Source organism: Phascolarctos cinereus, unplaced genomic scaffold (genome assembly GCF_003287225.1).
Source record: "Phascolarctos cinereus isolate Bilbo 61053 unplaced genomic scaffold, phaCin_HiC Scaffold_5;HRSCAF=322, whole genome shotgun sequence".
In the NCBI taxonomy this organism is placed as follows: Eukaryota; Metazoa; Chordata; class Mammalia; order Diprotodontia; family Phascolarctidae; genus Phascolarctos; species Phascolarctos cinereus.
In genome coordinates, this window is record NW_027555958.1 from 304,818,200 (window position 1) to 304,828,644 (window position 10,445).

At 40.0% G+C, this 10,445-nt stretch overlaps 1 pseudogene; it reads left to right on the top strand.

The window, feature by feature from the left end:
* Positions 1 to 56: 56 nt before the first annotated feature.
* LOC144457755 (heterogeneous nuclear ribonucleoprotein D-like pseudogene) lies at positions 57 to 3,910 on the top strand (annotated as a pseudogene).
* The last annotated feature ends 6,535 nt before the right edge of the window (positions 3,911 to 10,445 follow it).

Below are 10,445 nucleotides of genomic sequence, written 5' to 3' on the forward strand. Positions count from 1 at the left end.
AGGGCGTGTATGTGTGTGTCTCTGGGTGGATGGGGGGAGGGAATATGGGGAAGGACTGCTTGTCTCCGTTTCTGGGCCTAGAGGTATATACATGGTGTCTATCTCTTCCAGTTTCTTGAGAAAGTAAATCCCAGATTCCATCTGGTTGATTGGCTCCCTCAGAAACACTACAGCCTTGAGGAAAAAGTCTCAAGGAGGCAGGCCAAGCCAGGCTGCTCCTTTCAGTGTCCTTCCTGGTCTCTCTTTCCTCCACATCTTTACACTGGGGCATGAATTCTGCAAGCCACATTCCCTTTAATGTATGAATCTCCTCTTAGGGAATTTACATTTTAAAAGAGTCTGGCCAACTTAAATGAAACTTTATTTGATGGAATTTAAAATTTTGAGCTATAACAAAGGAGAGATGATGCAGTTCAATGAACATACATTCGATTCAACAAAGTGCAACAAGCATTACATGCCTACTACATTCTAGGTACTTTGCTAGGTGCAATGGGGTACAAAGTATTAAACAAATGCCCTCAAAAAGCTTGTATTCTGTGGAGGGAAAACGATGTACATATATCAGTAAGTACAATTTTTGAAAAATAGACCTGTGATCTCATCAGTGTATGGAGTGCTGGGTGAGGAAATTCCTCTACCAATAAATGCAATTAGCAGACTCCTTACAACTCACAGTCTTAAGCCTGGAGCTCTGAGAAAGGTCAATTGACTTATTCACTCTGGATCACATGCCTGGTGGGTGGTAGGGGACTTGAACCTGACTCCTACAAAATACAAAATGCATACAAAGTGAAGACCAAGTGATTTGGGGCCAAGGAAGGCCAATAAATAACTGGGAAAGACCTCTCCTCCGAGGTACACTCGAGCTGAATTTTGAAGAAGCCAGGGATTCTAAGAGGTGGATGTGAGAAACAGTCTACGCAAAGAAACACAGGCTGGAGGCAGCTGGTGGCACAGTGAATAGAATACCTGCCCTCCAGTCAGAAGGATCAGAGTTCAAATCCAGCCCTCAGACGCTAACTGTGTGACCCTAGGCAAATCACCTAATTTCAATTCCTCCTTCCCAACCACCCCCCAAAGAAAGCGTAAGATTGGGTGAAGAACAATTTGTCTGAAGCAGAAAGTGTGAAGGAAAGATACACGCAGTCAGCTTGAAATGGTAGGTTGGAGCCAAACTAGAAAGGGTTATAAAAAGTCAATTAGACTTTGAGTATTTTTATCCTAGAAGTAATAGGGAGACCCTGGAGCTTCTTGTGCGCAGCTACATGATCTACTGTGTTTAAAGGACTGTGCTTTATACAGGAAGGGAGGGAGATAACAAAATTTACTCACAGAGTTTGCAGTCTTGAAGGAGAAAAGACAGATAAGTATAAAACGCAATAATACCAGGTAAATGCGTCACAGAGGTATAAAACAAAATGCTATATGGAAGGGGAGGAGGAGTTATTATAACTGGAGAGGTCAGGGAAGGTTTCGTGAGGAGGTTGCATTTGAATCGGGTCGCGCTCCAAGCAGCAGTGCGCTACTCCTCCAGCAGTGCCCCTGGCCGCGGTGGACAGCCCCGAGGCCAGGGAGGAAGTGAGCGAATCCAGCGACGTGGAGAGGAGACCCCGAGGGCTCCCAGATCAGCGCGAGCACAAGCTATTATCAGGACAATGTTTATTGGAGGGTTAAGCTGGGATACAAGCCAAAAAGATCTCACCGAATACCTGTCTCGTCACGGGGAAAACCGAGTGCCTTCGCGTCTATGCTTTTCAAAGATGCTTCCAGGGTCGATAAGGTCCTGGAACATAGAGAATACAAGCCGGGTGGCAAGCTGGTAGACCTCAAAGGGGCTAAAGCTTTACAGGAAAAAGAACTCACTGGAAAAAAAAAAAGCATTTGTGGGTGGGCTGAGCCCGCATACCTCTGAAGAAGAAATCAAAGAATATTTTGGAGCATTCGGAGAGATTGAGAATATTGAACTTCCTATCAACACAAACGCAAATGAAAGAAGAAGATTCTGCTTTTATTACAGATACAGATGAAGAACCAGAAAAGAATTATTAGGAAACAGATACCATCAGCTTGCTTCTGGGAAGTGTGAAATGAAAGCTGCCCACTGTGCAGGCAGTAACATCAGTAACAGAAAGGAGGGAGAGGTGCTGCACAGCTGGCAGGGGAGGTGAGACTAGGGGGTCGTGGCCCAAGGGCAGGGCCAAAACTGGAACCAGAGATTTAATAACTATTATGACCAGACACTTACTAGCCAAGTGACCCTGGGCAAGTCACTTAATCCTGTTTGCCTCAGTTTCCTCACCTGTCAAATGAGCTGGAGAAGGAAATGGCAAACCACTGCAGTATGACTGAACAATGATCAAGGATACTCTTCATGACCCCATTTGTGGTTTTCTTGGCCAAGATACTGGAGTGGTTCGCCATTTCCTTCTCCAGCTCATTTGACAGATGAGGAAATTGAGGCAAACAAGGTTAAGTGAGTTGCCCGGGGTCACACAGCTAATAAATGTCTGAGGCTACATTTGAACTCATGAAGATGAGTCCAAGACTAGTGCTCTGCCCACTGCACCATCTAGCTGCCCGTAGCTGCCCAGGATGGTAATCAAGACTATAGTGGTTATGGCAGATATTATGCTGGATATAACTATGGGAACTATGGATATGCAGACTACATTTCCAAGGGGGTGGTAATCACCAAAGCAACTACCACCCATATTAAAGGAGGACATGGAGAAAACAGGTACAGATACTACAGCAACCTATCTTGCAGGATAAGGACACTGAATGGAGAGTGGTCTTCTATTGATGTGGGATGACTATTTTGTAAAAGACCTTTACTGTACAGGACACAGCTGTGTCCATTTGTATATAGCAGCCCATTTAGTTTTCTTGTTTTTACTTTATTCTTTGTCATCTGTGTTACGACAAATGTGGATTTGTATTTATATAAATTTTATTTGTATCATTTCATGTTAAATGATTCTCAAAAATAAATTACTTGTGATTGTTTTTCTATGTTAGATACTCGAGAGCTCTGTAACTATGTAATTTTAAATAAGCAATATCTGAGGCCCACTTTATTTCCTAAGAAGTCATGGATAGTGGGGAGAACAGTGGCCCTTTATAAATAGCAAGCAACAAACTTTGCCTTAGCTTCCTAATTCCCTTGATGAGATCTATGCTAAGGATTCGTGTCCATGTTTGAAATAACCATAGGTCCTAGTAGGCAACTGAACAGTGTTTGTACCCCATGTGCATTCTTGTGATGGAGAAGTGTTAATTCAGCATGTTAGGAGTAGCTGAAATTGTTTCTATTCAGGCCATAGATCCCTTGATTTTCATTTTCAAGAGGAACAGCTTTTTACTATGCACCATAAAATAAGGCATAATTAATAACTTTTTATGATTTGACAAGATGTTTTGAGCCTATTTGTAAAAAACAAAATAACAACCCCAAATCACCCGTCTATTATGATATTTGACGCTTGCATTGAATGTGAGTGTAATTCAAATTGCATATTCCTATACCCATTGAAACTGGATCGAAACTGAAATTGAAACTTGCTCAAAATAATGCAGAGCAAAATTAGCTGAATTAAGAGAATATTGTATACAGTAACAGCAATATTGTTTTAAGAAAGAATTTGAATAAGTTATTTTGACCATTATATACACCCAAATTAACTATAAAGGACATATGAAGAAAGACACTGTCTTTCTGAACTGATAAATAGAAGTATGTATAAAAATACATACCTATTTGTGTCTAATGTAGCCATCTCTAGGGCAGGGTGGGGGAAGAAAAAAATTTACATGATAATTTTGTTGTATATTTGAAAGGAATAGCAAGTTGTGCATAGTAGATTTGCAGTTACATATGTGATCTTTTTTTTTATTATACTATGTTATGGAAATGCTTGTTTTATTTGATAAATTAAAATTAAAATTTAATAAAAATGAATGGTGATAATCAGAAAAAAAGAAACTGGATCAAAGATTAACATGGGCAAGATTTTCATTATAGAATTGTTAAGTAAATGAATTGTACTTTGAAGAAATAGTGCATTACGTCACTGCTACTGCCACACCATCAACAGCTTTTTCTTGTTGGAACACATCATTGGAAAGCTTTAGGATAGCTTAGTCTTTTGTCATGAAAGCAAAAGGAAATCCCATAAACTTATCTATTGTTTTGCACTCTAAATAAAGGTTATTTTTCCATTTTTAAGTGATATTAATAGTGCATCTGCACTGAATAGCAAAGAATTTCCATATTTAGATAAAGGGAGGAGAGATATGTGGTAACTAGAAACTTAAAGCCTTATTTATGTGACATATTCTGTATGGTTGGTTGCAGCAGGGCTTCCTAATAGTATACTGCAATAAAATAAGGCCTTCATAGCTCTTGAGCAGAAGACCCAAATCTTAGCTTGACATTTAATTGACTGCCTAGGGTCTGTATTAAAAGAAAACTGGTTTATATTCCCACAGCTCCCTCTATAGATTATGATCTTTGCTAGACCTGAAATAACTAGGTTGTTTTTTGGGCCTATTTGAAGGGAGTGTGTCATATGAGAAGGCTAATTTCTCTTGTACTTACCCTAAAGTTTGTTTGTAATTTAATGCAATCCAGTTAAACTTTAATCTGAAGCTACCTTTTTTTTTTTTTCCCTTTCTGTTCTCCAGAGCAAATCTTCCTTCTCATTCTCCTAGGAGCTGTCAAGTTTACTTTGCATTCTCATAGCTTTGATTTGTCCCCCATGTTGCTGTTGCCAAACTGGCCTTCCGTACAAACACAGTGATGAAAATGGGTTTCACAAGGAATTGTTTCCCTGTTTGTTCACTTAGAACCACAGGCAACTGGATGGAGATGATTTGAATTTGTGTTGTCAAAGACAACAAAGGTGCAGTGTATTTATGGGAGTCATTCCTGTAAGTAATTTACAATTTTATAATTAGGTGACAAGTTGACATTGAAATTGTCTTTTCCCTAACTACAAATGAAAAAAAGATTTTTTTATCCTTACACTTCAAAAAAAAAAAAAGAAGAAGAAGAAGAAGGAGTGGGTAATAACAGGGAGGGAAATATGTTGTTGTTTTTCCTGTTCTTCATGACCCTCATTTAGGAGTTTTTTCCCTCAATTTTTAAAAATGAATGAATGAATGAATGAATTTTTAGTTTTCAACATTCATTTTTATAAGATTTTGAGTTTTAAATTGTCTTTCTCTACCTCATCAACCTTCTCCCCAATACGGCCTGCAATCTGACATAGGCTATATATATACAATCATATTAAGCATATTTCTACATTAGTTATGTTATAAAGAAAAGCTAGAACCAAAGGGGAAAACCATGAGAAAGACAAAAAAGAAAGAGAGAGAGAGGGTAAATAATATGCTTCCATCTACATTCAGACTCCATAGTTCTTTCTCTGGATATGGATAGCATTTTCCATCATGAGTCTTTTGGAATTGTCTTAGAGCCTTGCATTGCTGAGAAGAGCTGAGTCTATCAAAGTTGGTCATCACACAATGTTGCTGTTACTGTGTACAATCTTCTCCTGGTTCTGCTCACTTTACTCAGCATCAATTCATGTCTTTCCAGATTTTTCTGAAGTCCACCTGCTCATCGTTTCTTATGGAACAATAGTATTCCATTACATTCATATACCACAACTTGTTCAGCCATTCCCCAATTGCTGGGCATCCCCTCAATTTCCAATTCTTTGCTACCACAGAAAGAGCTGCTATAAATATTTTTGTACATGTGGGTCCTTTTCCCTTTTTTATAATCTCTTTGGGATACAGACCTAGAAATGGTATTGCTAGGTCAAAGGGTATGCACAGTTTTATAGCTCTTTGGGCATAGTTCCAAATTGTTCTCCAGAATGGTTGGATCAGTTCAAAACTCCACCAATAATGCTTATTAGTGTTCCAGTTTTCCAACATTTCCCATTCTCCCAGTTTTGTCATGTTAGCCATCTGATAGGTGTGATGTGGTACCTCGGAATTGTTTTAATTTGCATTTCTCTAACAGTGATTTAAAGCATTTTTTCATATGATTATAGATAGCTTTAATTGTTGCATATGAAAACTACCTGTTCCTATCCTTCGACCATTTACCAATTGGGGAATGGCTTGTATTCTTATAAATTTGATTCAGTTCTCTATATATTTTAGAAATGAGGCCTTTATCAGAGACACTGGCTATAAAAATTGTTTCCCAGCTTTCTGATTCCCTTTTAACTTTGGTTGCATTGGTTTTGTTTGTGCAAAAACTTTTCAATTTAATGTAGTCAAAATTATCCGTTTTACATTTCATAATGTTCTCTGTCTCTTGTTTGGTCATAAATTCTTCTGTTCTCCATAGATCTGACAGGTAAATTATTCCTTGCTTTTCTAATTTGCTTATCATATTACTCTTTATGCCTAAATCATGTACCCATTTTGACTTTATCTTGGTATACAGTGTAAGATGTTGGTCTATGCCTAGTTTCTGCCATACTCTTCCAGTTTTCCCAGCAGTTTTTGTCAAATAGTGAGTTATTTTCCCAGAAGCTGGAATAAAGCTTTGGGTTTATCAAATAGTAGATTACTATAGTCATTGACTACTGTGTCTTGCATACCTAACCTATTCCACTGATCCACCACTCTATTTCTTAGCTAGTACCAAGTAATTGTGATGTTTGCTGCTTTACAACACAGTTTTAGATCTGGTACCTCTAGGCCATCTTCCATTGCATTTCTTTTCATTAATTCCCTTGATATTCTGGATCTTTTGTTCATCCAGATGAGTTTTGTTATTATTTTTTCTAGCTCTATAAAATAATTTTTGGTAGTTTGGTATGGCACTGAATAAGTAAATTCATTTAGGTAGAATTTTCTTTTTATTATATTAACTAGGCCTACCCATGAGCAATTGATATTTTTCCAATTATTTAGATCTGACTTTATTTGTGTGAAAAGTGTTTTGTAATTGTGTTCATATAGTTCCTGGGTTTATCTTGGCAGGTAAACTCCATTTGGAGCTTTCTTAGCAAAGCTACTGGAGTGGTTTGCTATTTCCTTCTCTAGCTCATTTTACAGATGAGGAAACTGAGGCAAACAGGGTTAAGCGACTTGCCCAGGGTTACACAGCTAGTGTCTGAGGCCAGATTTGAACTCAGGAAGATTAGTCTTCCTGACTCCAGGCCCAATGCTCTAGCTGCCTGGAAGAAAGTATACAAGCCTGTTATTTCTACATTATGTAGAATCTCAGAGAAGGAATAATAATAGCTAACATTTGTATATTGTCATTCAGTGATTTCAGTCTCTTTATGACCCCATTTGGGATTTTCTTGGCAAAGATATTAGAGAGGTTTGCCATTTCCTTCCGCAGCTCATTTTCCAGATGAGGAAAGTGAGGCAAACAGGGTTAAGTGACTTGCCCAGGGTCACAATGCTAGTAAGTGTCTGAGGTCAAATTTGAACTCAGGTCTTCCTGATTCCTGGCCCAGCACTCTATCCAATGTGCCATCTAGTTGCCCCTGTATATACATGTACATACATACATACACATACACACATATACATATACTTGCATATCACTGTCTCTTCCCAATGACTTCTGCTTGCCCTCCCTACCCTTCAACTTCCCCTCCCCCAAACCTTCTTTATAACAAATGCAGTCCAACAAAACTGATTAACAATGAATTGGCCATGTCTACAAATGTATGCCTCTTTCTTTTGAGGTCTGAGAGATTGAGACCTCTTAAAGACCAGAGTATAGGATGGGGTGGTCTGGAATAAATTCACAGACTCAAGCATTCTTTGAGTCAAGTTGGCAAAGATTTATCGTTATGCTTTTCAGCATGCAAGGACTCTTAAGGAACCTGCAAGAGACTGAGGATGGAGCTGGGGTTTATATGGAAAAGGGCATGGGAAAGACACCTATAGATGGGAAAGTATAGGGAGAATACCAGACAGGGAGGGAGATATCAGAGGATCTTGGGAATCTGGCAGGAGGAAGAATCCTTGGGCCAGCCATGGACAAAACTCCTTGGACCGGACAAGACACTCCTCACTCTCTGTCCTGATTAGAGAATGTTCTGAAACAAGGGAAAGTTTTCTTACAAGACAGGAGCTGCTAGGGAATTGGGAGGCTTCCAGAGACATGATCTTAGGGCTGGAGCAGCCCGACATTCTCTCACCCAGCTTTATGTCACCAGGGAGAGAGAGAAGTGTTTTGCTGAGGCCTACTCATGAGTAAATTGCTAGGGACAGTGTCCTTGGACTGGAGGGAAACTGCCGGAATAGTGTTTCTGAGGCTATAACAGAGACTCTAGGGCGGGTACTCTATCCACTGCATCACCTAGAGCTGCCCCCATAAGCTTAGCATCTTTGTCCACAAGCCTGGTCCCCTTCTTACTTCTCTGTCCAAATGGCATCAGTATTCCCTTGACTCCTTTCCGTCACCTTGTTTACTCCTTAACTCACATCTAACTATTTACCAGCTCCTAATGATTCTCCTGTGATGGGGTCTGTTTGTACTGGGTGCACACTCTTCAGTGCTACCTCTCTCAGCTCTCTGCTTTTTGCAAGCCTCTTGAAAACCTGTTGGATTGGGGCAGCTAGATGGTGTGGTAGATAGAGCACTGGCCATGGAGTCAGGAGGCCCTGAGTTCAAATCTAGCCTCAGACACATAACACTTACTAGTTGTGTGACCTTGGGCTAGTCACTTAACCCCATTGCCTAACAAAAAGCAAAAACAAATCATGAATAACTGATTAGTTGATTTATTAACCCACAAGGTGATGCAATGTATAATTTGGCCACTGGGTAGTGCTCTACTTTAGCCACTGGCCAAGTTGGGGCGGGCTCTCAGTTCCAATGTACCATTAATGTTAAGGCAAGAGACCTCTTCCCCTCCCACCCACATATGGCTGTGTAGGTTTAGACTCCCTTGTTATTCAGTTTTTTTAGTTTTTAAAATATTTTGATGAGTGGTACATGTGTACCAGCACCAAGTGAAGACCCCTCAGAACACAAGACCCCCTCCCCTTTCCCTCTCCCTCCCCTACTCTTTGATAGTGTTAACAGAAATTCCTGAGCCGTAAGAACATCCTGTCTATCTCATCCTCTATCTAGTTATATGACCTTGGGTAAAACACTGCTGAAGGTGTGAGGCCCTGGAAAGGGGAACATGCTAACATAATTTCTATGCCTCTTTGTCCTCTCTGTTGCTGGGGGTAGATTTATGTGCATAGATTGTACCCTTGAGGCTCAGCCAATGAGCTGACAGGCAGGGGGTTAGGGTGGGCTGCTGCGTTAGTGTCTATATATCCTTGCTTTAAACAAAGAGCTCTAGGACTCTTTGGTTGACACTATCCTCGGAGACACGGAAGTGTCCTTTCTCAAGAAAGCTAATAAAATAACCTTTTTGCAAAACTCTGGTCAAGACTCTGATTTAGATTTGGGTAGGTGGTCTCTGTCCCACACATTTGATTACTTTATTTCAATGTATTTGGTTCCTTTGTAATCCTATTCATGCTGTTTTATGCATTTTAAAACATTATTTTGAAAAAGAGGACATGAGGGGCAGCTAGGTGGTGCAGTGGATAGAGCACCAGCCCCTGAAGTCAGGAGGACCTGAGTTCCAATTTGACCTCAGACCAAACACTTGACACTAGCTGTGTGACCCTTAACTCCAATCACCTTAAAAAGAAAAAAGAGAGCCCTCAAGAGACTGCCAAAAGGAGTCCATGATACAAACAAAGGTTCAGAACTCCTGGACTAAGGGAAAAGAAAAATGGAATAGAGTTCCAAATTACGAGAATTATAGCATTATAGAAATTATCATATGGTTTCCTCCTACTGGCTGCCCCATTGAATAGAGTGTGGAAAATTCCTTTCAATCTGAGCAATCAATACTCTGCATTTCATGCCACAAACTATCTCCACAAACTACCCTCACACATTTTTATTGTACTAGGAAAATGAGTAAGGTGCTTGTTAAGAGCTACTCTGTGAAATAGCCTCATCAACTGCCAGTTCTTCTGAGCAAATTGGAGAACCTCCAGAATGCTTCCTGCATTCCCTGGGTAGTAAAAGAATTAAGGACAGGAGTTATGAGTCGGGATCCTCTTTTCACAAGTTTTAGACTAGAATCAGCTTCTGTAAAGAAATGCTGTAGGGGATGAGGAGAGGAAGTGTATCTTCCTTCTCTGTTACTAGCTGATATGATTGGCGGAAGCTGAGAGTCCCAGGTATCCAGATACATTGTCTCTGTTTCAGACTGCTCTAGGTCATTTCCTACCTATAGTCTAAGGGGGCAACTCCAGGTCTGGGTCTTAGCTCTCGTGCTGACCATTCACAGCAGTTAGAGACTCACACCATGGTAGAAGTGGAGACTAATTCAAAAATGTCAGTTTGAGCAAAGAAGACAATCACTCTCTTTAGATGGTAT